The 17771-nt window shown below is 46.3% G+C and overlaps 1 protein-coding gene across 32 annotated transcripts in view; it reads right to left on the reverse strand.

Moving 5' to 3' along the window:
* Positions 1 to 6693, reverse strand: part of NRXN3 (neurexin 3) — a 1528794-nt gene extending 1522101 nt beyond the window's left edge. For all 32 annotated transcript variants that reach the window (XM_073242064.1, XM_073242063.1, XM_073242059.1 and 29 more), the window contains exon 1: positions 6412 to 6693. The gene's annotated coding sequence lies outside the window, so the exon portion shown is untranslated. The remainder of the gene's footprint in view (positions 1 to 6411) is intronic.
* Positions 6694 to 17771: the final 11078 nt, after the last annotated feature.

Here is a 17771-nt window from a genome sequence, read left to right on the forward strand (position 1 = left end):
TTGAGAAACGTGGGCTAAGCAAGTCTGGGAGAAACACACAAGCCACCAGGCTATCAGGATCCAGATACCAGCTGCTTGGACCTCTGCATGGAGCCACTGTGCCTCTGAGAGTAACCTTGATGGGCTGGGCTACACGGGATTCAGAACCTAGATCATCTCGCTGGGGTCTCTTCCTCCAGCATGTTCAGAGGATGACCCTGACCAGCACTCCGTGACCCCAGTGACCCTGGTAGAGCCCACCTGTGTGCCTCCAGTCTCCCTCTAGCTCTGCAGGAGCTGAGTCTGCAGAGGCACCCCTACCCCCACCCACCTCACCAAGACCCTACTCCCCTCTGACGAGGAGGAAGGGGAATTAAGAGGGGCCCACCGGCAGCCACAAACGCAGTTCCCTTTGGGAGAAGGCACGCATCCTCAAGGCAGCGTGATGATGTAGAAAGAGCACCTCCTGGGCAGCTAGGAGACCTGGGCCCCAGCTTCATCTCTAGGTCACACTTGGCATATGACCCTGGACGAGCCATTTAATCTCTAGGCCTCAGTTTTCTCACCTGTATCTGAGGGCACTGAATGACTTGATGGCTCGTCTCCCTTCTACCTACAACAATATAATACCAGGGTCACTAAGTTGGGCTTTGGAATAAGATGGTTCTGAGTTTGAGTCCTTGATCTGACATTTTACTAGACTGCATAAGTCTAAGTCTCCATCTCCTCCTCTCTTAAAGGCAGGTAATAATAGTATATGGCACTGAATTGTTTGGAGAATTAAATGAGATACTGAATATAAAGAAACAACTTGGTACAGAACTCACTATATATATAAAGTTCTTCAGAAATGGTAGCTATATCACCATCATTACTACTACCACTAAAATGGTGGCAACTGAGGGATCATGGAGGAGGCAAAGGCACCGTGATAGGCATGGAGAAGACCTTTCTCCTGAACTCAGAAACTTTACACTTTTGCAATTCTTTGAGCAGACGTGGAACTTGCAGGCAGGGATACAACAGCTAGAGGCGATGTTCAGCTTTTCTAGATGACAGGCCCTAGGTTACTAGGAAAGAAAAGAGAATCCCAACACCAAACCCATACGGTTCTTTCCTCCAATCAACAAATACCTGTGGAGCACCCACTATGTGCCAGGAAACGTCCTGGGTGCTGGGAACACTGCAATGAACGAAACAGACAAGTGCCTGACCTCCTGGAGATTGCATTCTGGAGGCGAAGACAGACACAATCACCCTTCATTATATAATATAATATATGGTAGTAATTGAGGTTCGAATTAAAGGCAGCGTAATGGGCTGGAAAGTGGTGGAGGCAGTGGGGTGAGGGGGCTATTTTAGGAAGCCAGCCTGGGCAGGCCTCTCAGAGGAGCCATCGTCTGAGCAGAGACCTGCAGGAAGGGGCTGGGAGCAGCCCCCACACAGCCCCTACGCAAACCAGCACTGCCACCTGTGGCTGGCCGAGCCACACCGCTGCGCTTCTTCATCGGCAGAGCAGCCCCAGCTGGCCCTCAAGGGTCAGAGCTGCGGCTCAGGCATTCTCCCCACAGCAGGCTCGTGCTAGAGGCAGACAGGGCCTGACCACAGCACAAACAGACGCACCAGGCCCGTGCATTTTTTTACCCCAAGATTTGGAAGAGATGTTTCCACTTTTCCAAGTCTCCCATCCACATGCAAGGGTCACATAAGGAGAACAGGGCTGAGGGATCCCAAGAGCATTCTCTTCTCTGTTGGCACAATACTTTGCCCCTGAGACATCTTCCTCCCCATTTTCCCCCTTTCTCTAGGAGTGACGTCGTAACCCTTCATCCCTAACTTCTCAAGGTCAGTCCCAGGAAGGGAGAGGGATAGCAGAAATGCACCACAATCGGCATTTGGCTCTGAGGACTTTTTTTTCTTTCAGGCAAAATGTTTTCCAGTTTCATTTATAACTGCTAATAAAGAGGGACACACCTCCAGCCACAGGAGCAGGGAAAATGGCGCCGGGCAGTTCAGGCAGCCAGAGCAGGACTGCTCCGAGGCTGGGGCTGCTCCTCAGACCAGGGCGATTTTAGCTCCTGGGGCCGTAGCTTTCACCAGGGCCGAGGTGCCCAAGGGTAGCTGATGCTCGAGATTGCACAGCTGCCCTGCACTCTGCCCAGGGCTCCTGGAGTAGCAAGGAAAACCCTCAGTTTTGCCCACCTTCCCCCACTTCCAGTCTGCACCCACCCACAGGCCAACCTGGAGGACGTGGGGATCGCAGACGAGGCTTCCCACCAGAGACCAGAGCAGTTTCTCCCCCTCCAGCCTCTTCTCAACTATCTTAAAAAGTCCATCACCCTCTTTCCTCTACCAACTAAACACCTCTGCTCTTTACCTTCCTTCCCCTGGAGTGAGGGACAATAAACTCCCCTTCCCTGTCACCCCCACACACCTCCAGAGCTGCCTGCACCTGCATGTCCAACAAACACTCACACAGCCCAAACAGGCAAGCAGCCTCCTGCCTGAGCCGCGCGCAGTGTCGACAATCCCATGTGGTCCAATTGGAGGCACCCCAGTGTTTGACAAAACACAAACACTCCTCCAGCCCCCAACCCAAAAGGCAACACAATGGCCACTAAGAATTTCAAGACCAGACAACATCCATAGGTGGAGAGCTGGGTAGGACAAAGACATCACTCGATCCTCCCAACAAACCACAACAACTCTGGGATATTCTGCAGTGCCCTCTGGTTTGACACAGCCCACTGGGCAGAGCTGAGTGTGTGTTGGGGTGCGTGTGTGTGAGAGAGTGAGACAGCGTACATGTGTGGGTGTGGAAGAGGGTCATGTCTCTACAGTCCAGGCATGAAATCTCCCCAGAGCTAACCCAGTCCATACTCCATTTTCCCGTGTAACCTTTCTCCACTGTGCCGCAAACATATATTACACGGATGGTTAAATTGGATCATTATCACCCGGTGCTTATTTGGCAAAAAAAAAAATCATTAATGTCATCTACCCCCATTCCAATCCCCCTCTCTTGCAGTCCCTGCCCCCAAAGACTCTCCCACATGCTAATCCCATGAACTGCGACACACCACAGCTTCCAGAAAAGAATAATGGCGAGGAGAAAGAGGAGAGCCGTGTGGGAGAAGATGTGGATAGCGTTACTGCATTCCCCGTATGAAGGTGGGAGGACAGGAGCCATGGTGGAGGAAGGGGAGGGGACAGCCACCAGGGGAAAGGAGACCGAACAAAATCAAGCCCTTGGTCACCTGTGCCCATGTGAGAGGGAGTGTATGTGCAAGAGCGTGTGCAAACGTGTGTGTAGATGTGCCGACTTAGCCCTCCTATCAGAAGGCTGCATCCGTGTGGCATGTAGGAAAGGCCATCGCACCACTGTTGTGTTGCAAAAAGGAGAGAAAAGAAAAAAGAGCCGCAGAGCCATCAGAATCAGAATTTTCTCATGGAGATGGAAAGGGCTAGAGGAAAGGAGGAGGGGGTGTATGGGGTACGGAGAGTGGGGTTGTGGAAACAGAAGGCAAGAACATGACAGAACTGGGGGAAGACAGAGGGGGAAATCGGTGGTGGGGTGGAAAAAAATTGCACACACACAGAGACACAAATACACACACAACACGCAAACGCCAACCCCACTGCTCCACTGTTCACCCAGCCTGACAACCAGTCCCCATCTCTCCGCTGCCTCTCTGTGTCCCCAAAGCTGGTGCCGATGGATTTCTATATCTCAGTTTTGCAGCAGTGGGCTAATTACACCCAAGCCCCCTCACCAAATTAACCCCTCCCCTCCCTCTCCTTTTTCCTCTAAAAGGCCAATTGAAGAATAATGTGTTTTTAGAGATAATGGATTTTTTTTTTTCCCAAAGAGCGGGAGAAAGGGGGATGCAAGACAGAAATTCTGCAAACCGGTGACTTCCAACCTCACCTCCATCGCCCCTCATGTCCCCATTTGCGGTAGCATCTCATCTACCATTTCCCAACCATCCCCTTATCCCCCACCACCCAAAGAAAAGACCTTCCTACCATACACATCGACAAACACATCAACCGCCACCCAATCTCGGTGGCCGATCTCAAAACCCTAAGCATCAATCCACCTCGATGCATTTCTCTTATATAAGCAGCACATCATCAACATATTGAGTAGAAAACGCAGCATGAAAAAGAAATCAACAAAAAAGGAGGCCAGACCCCCATCAGACCCCCAATAATTAATAATAGGGAGCTATCAGAGGAGCAAAAATGTAGTTGTCTCACAAAATCTAGACTCCCTCTGATTTCTGGCCCCTCATCTTAAGAAGCAATTTTTTTAAATTATTATTTCACTAGAAAGGGCTGGAAAGCTCCAGAAAAGGGCACTCACACAGTCCACTTGTTTTTTGTTTTTTTTTTTAAATTAACCCAGCCCTGTTGCTCACTTTAATAGCGAACTTCCAGCATCCAGCCTTTTTCCCTTCATCCAGAAGGAAGACTGGCTCACAGGATGAACCCCAGGCTGCAGAAAATGGGCCGACAGCTTACTCTCCACTCCCCAACATCCCCCCCAAAATCAAACAATAGGAATATCTCTGAACAACCAGCACCCATCTGAAATATCGTTTGCCCCAATATGACTTAGGCAGATAAAAGCAGAAGATTAAAAAAAAAAATACCAGCCCGGCTATGTCTCTCTCCCCTCCATCCTTCCACCACGTACCCAACAGCCCTTAGGTAAACTTGCCCATCACAATCAGCGGGACCATTGTAACTCGAAAGGCGATGCAGAAGCCCTTGAACGATGAAGGGAGGCTCTACCCAGAACGGCAAATTCATAAAGGGCTAGTTCTTCAGACTCCCCAGACCTAACCTCCAGGTGCCCCCCAGATAGACTATCCTGGGGACAGAGTCACCCAGCATGCTGGGAGTTCAAATTTCCATTGGAACCTTCATCACAAAGACAAACGGTCATCTGACCCCTGAAACTACACCGTCCTCCAGGTGCGAGAAGGAGCTCCCCTCTCCCTCCCAGGCCATCCACAGGATCCAGGGGAAAAAAAGAATTAAGAATGTTGGGGTGGATTGTGGTGGCAAAAGAAAACTACCTCCCCAAGCGGGAATGACCGGAGGAAGCGGGGAGATGCCAGCTCCTGCTCTCTCGGTCTCCTATTTAGTCTGTGTCTAGCTCCATCCTAGGCTAACTCTATGTGATCTCTGACCTTTGCATTTAAAAAATAAATAATAATAATAATGATCAAGGGAGAGGAATCCTACTTTACCTAAACCCTAATAATGGTTAAGAAAGATATAATTTTCTCACTGCATGATGATATTTCTACATCCATATCGAAAGAGGAAGACATTTAATGGAGGAAGAGAGACACTTATTTTGTTTTAACAATTAATCACAGGGTAAGTCACCTACAAAGCAGCCGAACCCATAGGTTGGTATTACATCACTGGCCTAGGAAGGGATGGGGGTGGAGGGGCAGATTTTTTTCCCTTGTCATCAGGACAGCATTTCTAAAGCAGTTAAGTTTTGTGCTTAAAAAAAAAGAGGGAAAGAGCCAAAACTCTGGGTACAACACAATGCCCTGAAAAAAAAAAAATACATCAAACCAGCCTTTAAGGTCACTGAGAGCTTGCAAAACCCACAGTGCTTACACAGAGTGGAAGTTTTCAGGCAAGCCTGCTACTAAATCATTAATATAAACAAATGGAAGGCAGAGGAGGAAGATTCCCTTGTAACGGATCCAAACAGGCACGCACACGCGCGCACACACACATACACACACTCATACACACTCCCTTTTCACCTACTCTGAGTATGCCCACCTTCACAGAAAGACAGCGGCAATCCAGCCTGAGTATTCAGACTCAGGAACCTCCCCTTCACACTCCCTTAAAAAAAAGTCACACTCAAACACACTGACACACACACATACACATCTCAGTTCCTCAACAGCTAGAGAGATTCCTGCCTCTGTTCAGTTCTGCCTTCCTATAATCCTCAGAGCGTCCCTTCTCTTTCTCATTTGAACCAGCCCCTTCCCCAGAAAAAATAATGAAGAGGAGGAAAAGTGGCTACAAAAAGCCAAAAAACTATCTGCCCCAAATGAAGTGAGGAGCACACATCCAGACTGACAACCCAAGCAATAGGAGAGAGACTCGAAAAGAAAAAGGTAAAAAAAAAAAATCCAAAAACATTCTTTGGCTTTTCCAACATGTGGGGCAAAAAGACTAACTTCCAGGAGAAACGGAAGCAAAAGAAAGGCAGCCGAAAAGCCCTTCCCGCGGTCAGCGAGGCTCTCGGCTCCAGCATTCAAAAAAAATCTAGGTTGGTTGCTCCCAACTGAAAACTTCTGCCCTCTCAGGAGCAACCTCTTCCCAGAACCAACAAGAACCTTGAGTTGTTCCACATCCTTCCTGTCTTCCTTTCCCCCTAGATCTTACCTTTCCAGCTGAAGATCTGGGATCTGTTTGTTTGTTTGATGTTTAATCAACTGAGTTTGCTGGGTATGTTTCCTCTTTGGGAAGGTTCAAATTCCAGAATCTTTCTCCTTTTCTTTTCCTCTCTCTCTTGGGGAAGGAGTGGCGGGGAAGAAGGGAGGGGGGTGTTGGAGGTGTGAAAAGCAGGTCCTTGGAGGCTTGAGATGCTGGCGGCTGCGAGAGGAAAGGACACGCTCGCCTCTCCCTCTCAGTGAGTTGCACGAGAGAAGAGATGTGTAGGGCTGAGCTCTGAGCCTGAGACTGCTGGAGGAGCCCAGGAATTTCACGCACTCCAGAGCAGCCCCTCCCTCTCCCACACAGACCCCGGCATTTAAAGAGACAGCCAGGCAGCCTGGCTCAGGGCTTCACCTCCTCCCCGAATGTTCTGCAAACAGCTGAGGAGATACCATCAGAGAGGGGCACTCTGCAGCCCCCTAAGACTAAGAGGCAGTGTCAGGAGCTCAGTTCTCCCTCCATTCCAACTGAGGAAGGTTCTTTGCCAGAACTGGAGCAGGAATTAAAGACAAAATCCTCATTTACAGCCCCACTTTCCTGCTGCTGAAGATGCATGTGTCTCATTGCAGACTGAGGGAGTGAAGTGTGCCTCAGTTTCCCTGAGTAGTCACTCCTCCTTACAAAATCAGAGCAGTCCTTGAGCATCTGGTGGAGGTTAGGGCTGTAACTAGGACACAAAGCTATTCCTTCACAAGCATTTTGAATGCCTGCTTAGGATGAGGCCCAGTGCATAGGACAAGGGCTGGGGACATAGAAATGAAGGTGACAAGTGGGGCTTCCCTTCCAAGGGCTCCTGGTTGAAAAGACAGACAGAGGCACAGACAATTCTTTCCCCCGGGGGCTGCAAGCTAAGACAGACAGAGGCAGGGGTCAAGTGCTGTGCTGGATCAGGAGGATGGCTCTCTTCTGCGGCTCTCACCCTGAGTGTCTAGCATTTCCAATCACCCCCAGCCCCTCCAAAATCCATCACTGGTTTTGCTGAACTGGTCCATGTCTGTGGAAACATTTTCTCGGTCAAGCCTGAACAAGAGATGACAGTTGGTGGCACCACCAAGTTTTGCTCAGCATCAGGCCCTGGTGCCTCGCAGTGGGAAAACAGCTGCCTCCCCTCTAAGGGCTGTATGTACATCCTTTCTTGGGCCAGCACCAATGGCAGGAATTGCCACTACCAGCTGTTGGGCACTTACCACATGCCAGCACATGGGTCCTCTTGTTCTGTCCATTGAGATCCATGCTGTTTGACAGTTGTCCATCTCACAGTTGAGGAAATCAAAGCTTTAGGAGGCTCCCAAAGTCACACAGCTGGAAATAACCAAGAATGAATTTGAGCTACAGTCTATTCAACCCCAGAGCCTGCCTGCCTGAACAGCAGTACATTGCATCCCTTCCATGGAGGGTAGTTCTTTTATTTCTGTCCTTTACTGGACATTCTTCTAGCCATCCTGACACCTACCCAACCCAGCAAGCTTTGATGGCACATGTACTTGCCTGGTATTGTGCTCACGGGAAATGAAGTTAGTAAGTCAGTTCCTGCCCCAAGGAGTCCCTGGTTGAAGACAGAGATGTATTCCTGTAAAGCAAGGGAAAAATAACCGTCATGAGAGCAATGTGAAGGAAGTTCTATGAAATTGTGAAGAAGTAAGTGACAAATTTTGATTTGGAGATGGGGGATATCAAGGTAAACTTGGTGGACTGAAGTGGCATTTGGGCTGGGCATGGACAGCCACACATAATCCCAGCACTACTACTCTGCTTTTCAGTCTGTTCCACCTTGAAAATCATAATCTCATTTTCTTATGTTTCTTTGGGTCTCCAATCTTCAACACCACTATGGTACCCAGCACATAATAGGAACACGAACACAAACACTTTAATGAGTTAATTTCATGCATGACACTTCACTTCCACCAGTTTATGCTAGACCTGAACTTCCCTGGCCACCTGAACTACATCCTCCTTACTTGGCCTTTCTTGAAGCCCATACATCTGTCCTCGGACGTGGAAGGGAAATTCAGAAGGCACAGTGCATGGGATTGGGAAAGCTGTCTGGAGCTCCTGGAGAAAGAACCTGTGAAGGAACCCCCGTGAGCCAGAAGGAAAATGGGAACAGCCAGGGCAGCTATAGATTCACCTTTGAGAGCAGCAGGAAGAGGCCCAGGAGGCCACGGAGGCGTACGAGGGAGTAAGTCTGAAGGGAGAACCTGAGGACTCAGTGCCCGACAGATGTCAGCTCCCACGGGATTCCTCTGGCTAACACTAGCCCTGGAAGTCCACTGCGCATCTGCAGAACAACCTAGAGGTTAGGATGCATACCTGGCTCCCAATCCCAACTTGCCTATCTAAATTCTACACAATTTGAATAGTTTTCTTTCACCTCTCCAAGTCTCAGCATCTTCACCTGTAAAATGGATATAATACCTGTACTTACTCTATAGGACTGTTGTGAGAACTAAGTGATTAAATACACACAGAGCACCGGCCCCTCAGAAGGGCTGAATAAACATCTGCTACCTCAGCCCAAAGGTCTGCCTTTGCCCCTGCATGGGATTATTAACTTTGGACTGCCCCCTATAGTTAGCATTCCCTTATTTTATTTTCTCACTTTGAAAATTTTATCTTACTACGGTATCACAGTAATAACTGTCATTTACTTGTTTTTAGCCCTTTTGCTTTCTAACCTCATGTACTTTGAATATACCTGTTATTATCATTTTACTCCATTTAGCAGCTTCTTGGGCTTTTTAAGTGTTATTTATCTTTCAATTACTCCAATGTATCCTTTCAGTCTGCCTTTTTTATCATGAAATCACTGGGCTCGTCCTATCCCATTCCCCCATAGCGTTTTAGCTAACTACCATTCTGCTTGTTCTCAGCGACCCAGCATTCCCCCCCAGGTATCTCCGGATTTATGACAGTGGATATGTACAAGATGGCAGAGAAAGACAACATCAAAGACAGTAAGTCAGGTCTGCTTGCAGACATGAAATGCAACCATAACATAAAGCACTATCAGGTGTTTGCCCAAATTATGGTACCATGTCAGCAATGGTACTGACAAGAAGAGGGCCACAGAAGCCCTCAGAGATTGGTGCTTCGCTGCTCACACCTCTCACTGGTCATGAGAGGGCCACGATCAGAGGCCATGAGGTTCGAAGATTCCCTTGTGGGCCTGTGTTCCTCCCCTTGGCTGTGTGGTGTCTGCCTTCACTCAGTTCAAGGGGAGAACAAAATGGAGACCATTTCAGCTTTTCTCAAATGTACCAGACTGGTGCTTTCAGGATGGAGCAAGGAATAATCTTATCACCAATCAAAAGAATAATCTGTTCATGACATTCTGGGCAAAAAAATCAAGTTAATATAATGATGACAATGACAATAAAAATAACCATCACAAGTCACCTGGGTGGCCCTCTCCTTAGCAGAATTGTGGTAAAGATTCCAGGGCTCTGCCAACAAGACATCTGGGTTCAAGTCCCAGCTCCACCTTTGCTGGCTGTGAGACCTTGGCCAAGTTACATGCCAAGCCTCAGTTTTCTCATCTATAAAATAGGGATGAAACCATCCTCAACCATTTCCTGTGATGATTACACCAAAAGCATCTACAATAGTGAAGGGATCATGGAAAGTCCACAATGGAGAGTACCAGTTACCATCATCAGAGTGGAATTTAAAATATTTAATAGCTGAGATAATATAGGCAGCAACCAATCAGATCGGAAGCTGGTTGTAGCAACTGGTTTGGCCCTACCAGGGCATACCAGCCCTCGGCCCTGATCTAATGAGCCTACAGGTACCAAGATAAGTGTGCCACATGCATTACTGTGTTATCTCCTCTAACTTTACAGCAAGTTGGCTTTATCATGTTACTTATTGAAATATATGCAATTGCATATTTGTAAATAAGACTATGCCTATAAAATCATGGTTACAGATAAACAGATTTAACATGCCTTCCTGTTGTCCCAGTGACTCTTGTATGTGAATTTCAAGGGTTGCTTAGGCTGGGAGTTTTCTACCTTCATTACATGGACTCTTTCTTTTGCCTAATGATCCTTTCATTAATCTTTAGAAGATAATGACAATGGTCAATGGCCTTGGTTTCTTCATCCATTGAATGGGTATATATTCTGTCTGTCTTTTTCTTCTGAGTTCCCATTGCTCTACCCCAACCAACCCTGGGAATATTAAAGCCTTCTCAAGCCAAGACCAAGCCACTAAATATTGGGTCTTAAACAGTTCTGTTAACCCCTGGTTAACATTTCAGTTAAGATAAGGTTTCAGGTCCCTGCATGCCTGGCACCTGAGCAGATTTCAAATTCAGCCTCAAATGCTATTCACTTGAAGCAGTTTGCCCGGTGTTCCTTGCAAATATCTATTGTACTCTTCTCTCCTCTTCTTCCCCAAGAGCTATGCTGCACTACTGGCCTGCTGGAGTTTCTTTGACTTTCTGTCACCAACGTGATGATGTTCCCAGTGCTATTTGTAACGGACTGTTTATTAATTAGTATTATTTGACATGCACTGTTCAGTGCAGACAGTTCCACGGCGGAGCCTGGCATCTTTGCAGAGGGGACTTGTACATAAAGAGTTGCCCCTGGAGTCCACAGGACTCAGGGCCAGCAGTGAGTCCCAGGGAGCCAAACAGCAGCACTCCCCAAATTCTGAGAGCTATGCACATAACCCCGAGTATTGCACTCTGGCTCAGAATGGATGGAAAGCAAGTGAATGTGAGATCTGCAGGCATGTGAGGGCATAAGCCCAAAGGACAGCCTGAGCACTCAGGCCTTGAGGAGATAAGGGCCCACGGAACACTTCTAACTCCAGGCACCCCTTCCACCAGGGGATATCAGACATCCACGAGCGGCTACAGGGAAGGCCAGCTCCTGGGAAGGCCAAAAGTCTCCAATTTCTAACTCCAGTGGGGAACTCTCTCCCTTCATCTTCCTTTCCTGCTTATTCCATGGAAATAAAATATTCTTGGGGACTTGCAGCCAGTGGGAGCTTTTCAACCATCTCCATGAATTCAGCAGTTTTTGCCAACTGAAAAGAAATAGCCCTGGGGACAGGACTCCTGATACCAGCTTCAGGGAGACCCTGGCTGGGATGTGGAATCCCCCCCCAGCTGCATCTGTCTCCCCGAGCACTCAGGTACCAGCAACTTGGCTAAACTGATAATGACAGAATTGCTCACGCACACGCACACACAAAACTTTACAAGGAAAATAAACTGGGAAGGAAAGTATTTCCTTCTGATAATTTTCAAAGCAATTTTTATCATTTTCAGAACAATTCTAGCAATTCTAGAATTTCCTGCTTGGGGATCAAATTTTAATACAATCCAGGTATACTTGGAGCGTTAAATGGGTTTGAATGTTTGAGTGGCAGGGAGTTACCTGTTAATGTTTGATGGTTGCTTTCCAAAAAACATTATTTTCTCCTTCTTGATGAGACTTCCTGTCTGTTTTCCACTTCATTCCTCCCACCAGACCGGTAAGAGCAGGCTAGGCTGACTCTGCCATTGTGGACTGAGCGCTGAGAGGGTGGGACCTGCATCTCTGGGAGAAGCAGAGTAGCCTAGTCAAGGGTATGAGCTCCAGCCCCAGACGGCGCAGGCTGGAATCCAACTCTGCCGCATACAAGCCTCAGGATCTTAGGCAAGTTTCTTGACCATTCTGTGCCTCCGTTTCCCCTTTATGTAATAGAGATTATGATAGACCCTACTTCACGGGGTTGTTTTGTGGATTAAACAAGTTAATATTTTTGAAGTTCTCAAACAGTGGTTGCCACAGGGTAAAGGCTATGTAAGTATTTGTTAAAAAAATAAATAAACAGCTTCCCATGGGCACTACTCCCAAGAGTCCCTTAATAAAAGATTCATAATAACAGCAATGAGAATGTGCTGGCTCTGGCTTATCTCAGGATCAGGAGCAGAAAAGACATCAACTCTGCTATCATTCCTGGAGACCTTGCTTGTGCAGGTTCAACCAGGCCCAGTTCCAAGGCAGGTGGTCCCCTGCCTCTCGGCAGCCCCTCCTTCCCATCGTCCCTCTCTCTCCCTCTGCTGGCCAGCCTCGTACATCCCTACCCTTCACACTACAGCACGCTCAGCCTCAGGTGCTGGCAGGAAAGGCAACCGCCGTGGTGGGGATTCTGTGGACTCCAAAGCACGCCTCATCTCCATCCCCATCCCAGCAACCATTCTCTCTGACCCACGCACTAGGACTATTTTTAAATGATATACTTTTGCCCGGTTGTGAGAAAAAAAAAAAAGATAGAGACACCCTCCCCAGGATTCAAGCTGAAGATGGAATGATTGCCAAATGCTAACAGCTTTTTGAACAGGACGCAGTTAAAAATATGTCTGAAATGGTTTTAACTCAAACTCAAAAAATAGCATAACTGACTGAGGAGCCGCAGGCAATGGGGGGGTGGGGAGGTGGAAGAGGAAGAGGGATTCCCTTCAGAGGGGCCCGGGGCAAACCTCCGCACAGGGACACAGGTGAGGAGCCTGGTTTATTTTCCTACATGAATAATGCCTTTTGAAAACACAGACCAAACCTCCAGGGAAAGTAGTGACCCCAGAAAGCTTGTTGCTGCTGGGTTTGAGGAAACACTCCTGATACGGGCCATGCAGTGCAGCAACCTGGATTTTCTCTACTCCAAGTGTGGCCACAAAGGCACCAGCATTGCTCCCCCAGCGGTTTGCAATGCAGAATCCCGGCCCCCACCCCAGCAGAACTGCTGAACCAGAATCTGCATTTCAACATGATGCCCAGGTTGATTCAAATTCAAATACCTGTAGGTAATACTCTAGACTCTCTTATGACAGCTCAACCCCAAAAGGACTGGATTTGACACATGAAGAAACTGAGACATAAGGAGGGACTCATTTAAGGTCACCAGCTGATTCAGGTCTAACAGTATTATCCAGGGTCCCACTCCCTTCCCTCGGGCTTTAAGCCCCAAATTAGGCTTCATCACCAACAGTCCCAGCCAAGGACAGCTGAGAACCTGGGATGCCTTCTTTCTAGATACAAAGGACTTGGTACATAACACAATCCCTTAAAACAGTTTCTCCAAATATGTTCAGTAGGTCACTATTCCTATTAGATACTCTGTGAAAAAGTCTATTTGTCGAATATATTTAGAAAATTCACGATGCACTTCAATATACTTAAGTCTTTCAGAAGTCCTGTGGAAATTGTTTAATCTAGTGTTTTCAAAGTTATTCTACCACAAAGCCCTCTTTTCCCCACAGGAGACCTAGTAATGTGAAAAAAGATAATATTCTGAGAAATACACATTGGGATTCACCACTGTTTACCACTTAATTCATGCTCAACCAGTCTGCAGGAAAGCATAATATTCTGTAATGTTTCTTAAGGGTCAAAATGTCATCATTCAATCTGTAATTGATCACTTCCTGCAACAGGGAGGTCACTACCTTCCAAAACAACCAAACTCTTCACTGGGTGACTCCAATTATTTAGAAACATTATTACATTAAGCCCAAATCCTCCTTCATGTAAAATCTTGGGCAACAACTGCATAAAATCTATCTTCAGCACCAGTGTGCATGGGAAATTAATCATGTTGCTCACAGTTACCCTTCACATGCAACTCTGGTGGTATAGATTAATAAGTCTACTCTGTCCTCTACAGTCCAGACCTTCAAATATTCCTCAGAGTCATAGAATTTAGAGCTTAAAAGCATTTTAAGTATTACCTAACCTAACCCTTTTATTTTACAGATGAGAAAACTATGTCCAAAAGCAATCAAATTACTCGCCTGCAAACAGGCAGTGTAAACTTTATACGAGAGCCTGGATTTGAAGATCGCAGGGGTTTTGTGGTTCTTTTCTTGGCTAAAGAGCCCTTTCCTCACCAGGAATCCCTGGATGTTTGAAGTTCACCTCTCACCTCCAAAACCCATCATGGAGAACCACATAGCCTCCAGCATCCTTCCTCCTGGCACTCCCTGGGGGCCAGATGAGTCACAGCGCTCACCCAGTGTGGGGAGCTGCATTTCAGTCTCTCCTCTCCTGGAATGGCCGAGCTGAGACTGTTCTTCACCCCACGCTGCCTCCTCACCACTGCCATCTGTACGCTCCTTCTCAAGGATCACCATCTGCTTTCCTGGTACCACCCGCCGCCCCCAGCACTTTGCTCGGTTTCCTAACCCACTGCTTGAGCCACTCTCCCTGAAACATGTGATTTCCCTTTCTTCTTCTCTTTCCCGTCTTCGTCCATCTATCTTCCTCTCCTCAGCCCTCAAGAGTTTGCATGCTCATAATCTCCTTTCTCACTCTTTCACCCCAAGCTCCCACTAACCTGGAAATTCTCCCAGAACCCATTGCTTGGCCTAAGATTTTGCCAACAAGCTATATATGTCTGCTGAATTAATAAACGAGGTACTTTCTTTCTGCCCCTTTTCTATCGCAGCCTGACCTCTCATATTCTGAAACATTATTATTTAAGCCAACTTGCCCTTCTTCCTACCAGTACACTCCCTTCCTACAAAGTAGGTGAGAGCTGGGTACACTGTAGGTGCCAGGTAAATGCAGGGGGATAGTACTGGGTCCCTAAGAAATACTCCTAAAGATGACCCTGGCTCCTTTTCTCACTAGAAAGGTCTACAGTGCAGAAGGGCAGTGATCACATGTATGCAATCATACTCAGCACTTCAAATTTCTCAACAAATAAATGAGAAATAACTAAAAGAGAAGGTTTGAGCCCTTATGTAGCCCACAATGATTTCCACTTATCTGGCATCTCTTCTGTGCCAGACACTGCTCATACATTATCTCACTGAATACTTGAAAGAATTCTGTAAGGCTGGGAAAGGAGGTTCAAGGAAGGGATTCATATCTAGGGCTTTCTGGCTTCCATACCTGTGCACTCCCTCTTCCTCTCTGTATCCCCAAAGGTATCCATCCCAGGGTCCAAACCCAGGTCCTTCATCCTGATTTGTTTTAATAGAGATTAGTTTTAGTTCCCTATTTTTTTCTCCCCTTTCCAATTAGTACTTCTCTTCTCTGACCCCCCTTTCCACATCTCTAGACCCTTGAGAAGACCCTTCCCATCGTTCCCATTCCTTACTCCCCATTCAATGTATGGCAAACACAGACATCAGCAAACAGAAGTTTTACACCAAAGACTAGCCTGAAAGCAAATCAGAGTCCTGGGTGAAGGGTAAATATGATAAACAGATTTCAGTGATTAATGCCCTATGCATATTGGTGGTGAAAATAGATTTTAGGCAATTGACTAAGAAAATCTCAAAATATGAAAATATGGCATGTAACTATGGGGACCAGGGAATAAACCTCTTCTCCCACCAAATGCTCTGATGCATCTGCTTCCAAACTCTGAATTAACTGGTTCAAGTCTTCTCTCTACTTTGCAGCCTCTGGGAAGTGAATGAGTGACACTATCGATGCCAAAAGCTGGAAAGAAAATAATCTAGAAGTCTAGGAAATCAATCAAATATGGATAAGTCACCTCTGCAGAATCCAAATAAAGCAATAGCTTCACATTCTTGGTTTTTAAACATGAACTCTCTACTCTTCTCTCCCATAGCCCATCATCTTTCTTTAATTTATCTTCCAATTCAAGTAACAAGTGTGGGTCACTTTGAAAACTGATTATCCTACCCCTTCTTAGTATTGCTGCTCAGACCTGAAGCATGTGAGGACCATTTTGCTGAGGATGAGTGAGATCTCTACAGTAGGCATTTGAGGGGAAAAAAAGACAAGGAAAACAGGTGACAAATTCATGGGCCATGCTAACTGCCTCACTCTCCTAAACCACAGCCCATCCTCCTTCATGTTGATCTCCAGTGTGAGCTGACTATGCAGAACAACTCTGATGGAAGGAGGAGAGAGACCAGGCTCACAAATACAGCTGCCAAGTCCTCTTTGCTTTGGCTCCCAAGAGCTGGTGGTCCTTGCTGGTTGGAAGTGGTTGCCCATCCAGATCTATTTTTATAGGCCATAAGCCAAATTTTTCCCCTTTTATACTTGCTCTTACAAATCTCTCTTGATCCAAAGGACTTTATTAACTCTCTCCTTTCCTCTGTATTTCTTACAGGATGTGACAAAAAGTTAACTATGGGAATGAAAAGATGTTTAAGTCTGGGTGGTCAGGGAAGGAGGCCCTGGAAAAAATATTTTTTGACCTGAATCTTGACTAATAAGAAATAGCCCATCATGAGCAAATTTTTTTTTCAGGATGGGACAAATATTATTTGTAATTATAAATCAATCAAAACTAAAAAGGAATTTAAATTTTAGAAATGGCATTAAGGTGTGTCACTTTGAGAAGCCAGTCTGTAAAATGAAGTGGGAGAAATTTGCTATAGGAAGAACATGATAGCAGGGGGGAATCAAGCCATCCAAAAACCTCAGGGAACATGTAACTGCTTCTTCAGTTTTGTGTAGCACAGTAATTAAGAGAATGGACTCTGGAAGTAGACTCCCTGGTATCAAATCCTGACTCCATCATTTATTTACTGTGTGACCTTTAGCTGTGCTTCATATTTCTGATCTGTAACATAGTTATAATAATAGTCACCTACACAAAAAGATTGTTTTGAGAATTAAATACTTTAATATAAGTAAAACACTCATAACAAATGACATAATATGTGCTATACACTTATTACTATCATATCAAGTGCATCCATTTATGAACACCCATGCACATATCAGGGTTATTCTCCTAGTCCACTCTTCAGGGTAATCAGTGCAGACACCCCGTGCAAACTGAGGGGCCAAGATCCCAGCAGAACTGACTCAAGCCTAAGCTTGAAAAGATTTAAAGAAAAAAAAACAGTCAAAGATGGAAATTCTGTTCATGTAGAATTGTAAAGCCTTATGCTTCCTTTAGATCCCCCTCAAGCCACACAACGATTCTCCCCTTTCACACTCACATTCCATTTACAGAAGTCACAAAAAGCCCAGCATTCCCAGGCCTTCATCCCAGGTCTCTTCTTGGATATAATCACTACCTGAAGTCCAGAGTTGTCAGTCACCAAATACCAGCACTTCCAGGGCAAAAAGCAGTCTTCCTGGAGTCACAGCTCATCTGATTCTTGTGTGAGCTATAAGTGCCAAGGCTCAGCACCAGCTCATTGCCTAGCATATTAAAGTTGCCCAACAAATGTTTATGGAATAAATGAATTGTGGCTCTTTTATTACACTTGTGCTTCAGGTGGACAATAATGTACTTCCTGTAATTATTATAACCATCTACTTTTTCCCCTTTCCACCATGAATAAAACTAAAGAAATGGAGCATTTTTAAACAATC

Source organism: Manis javanica, chromosome 8 (genome assembly GCF_040802235.1).
Source record: "Manis javanica isolate MJ-LG chromosome 8, MJ_LKY, whole genome shotgun sequence".
Classification (NCBI taxonomy): Eukaryota; Metazoa; Chordata; class Mammalia; order Pholidota; family Manidae; genus Manis; species Manis javanica.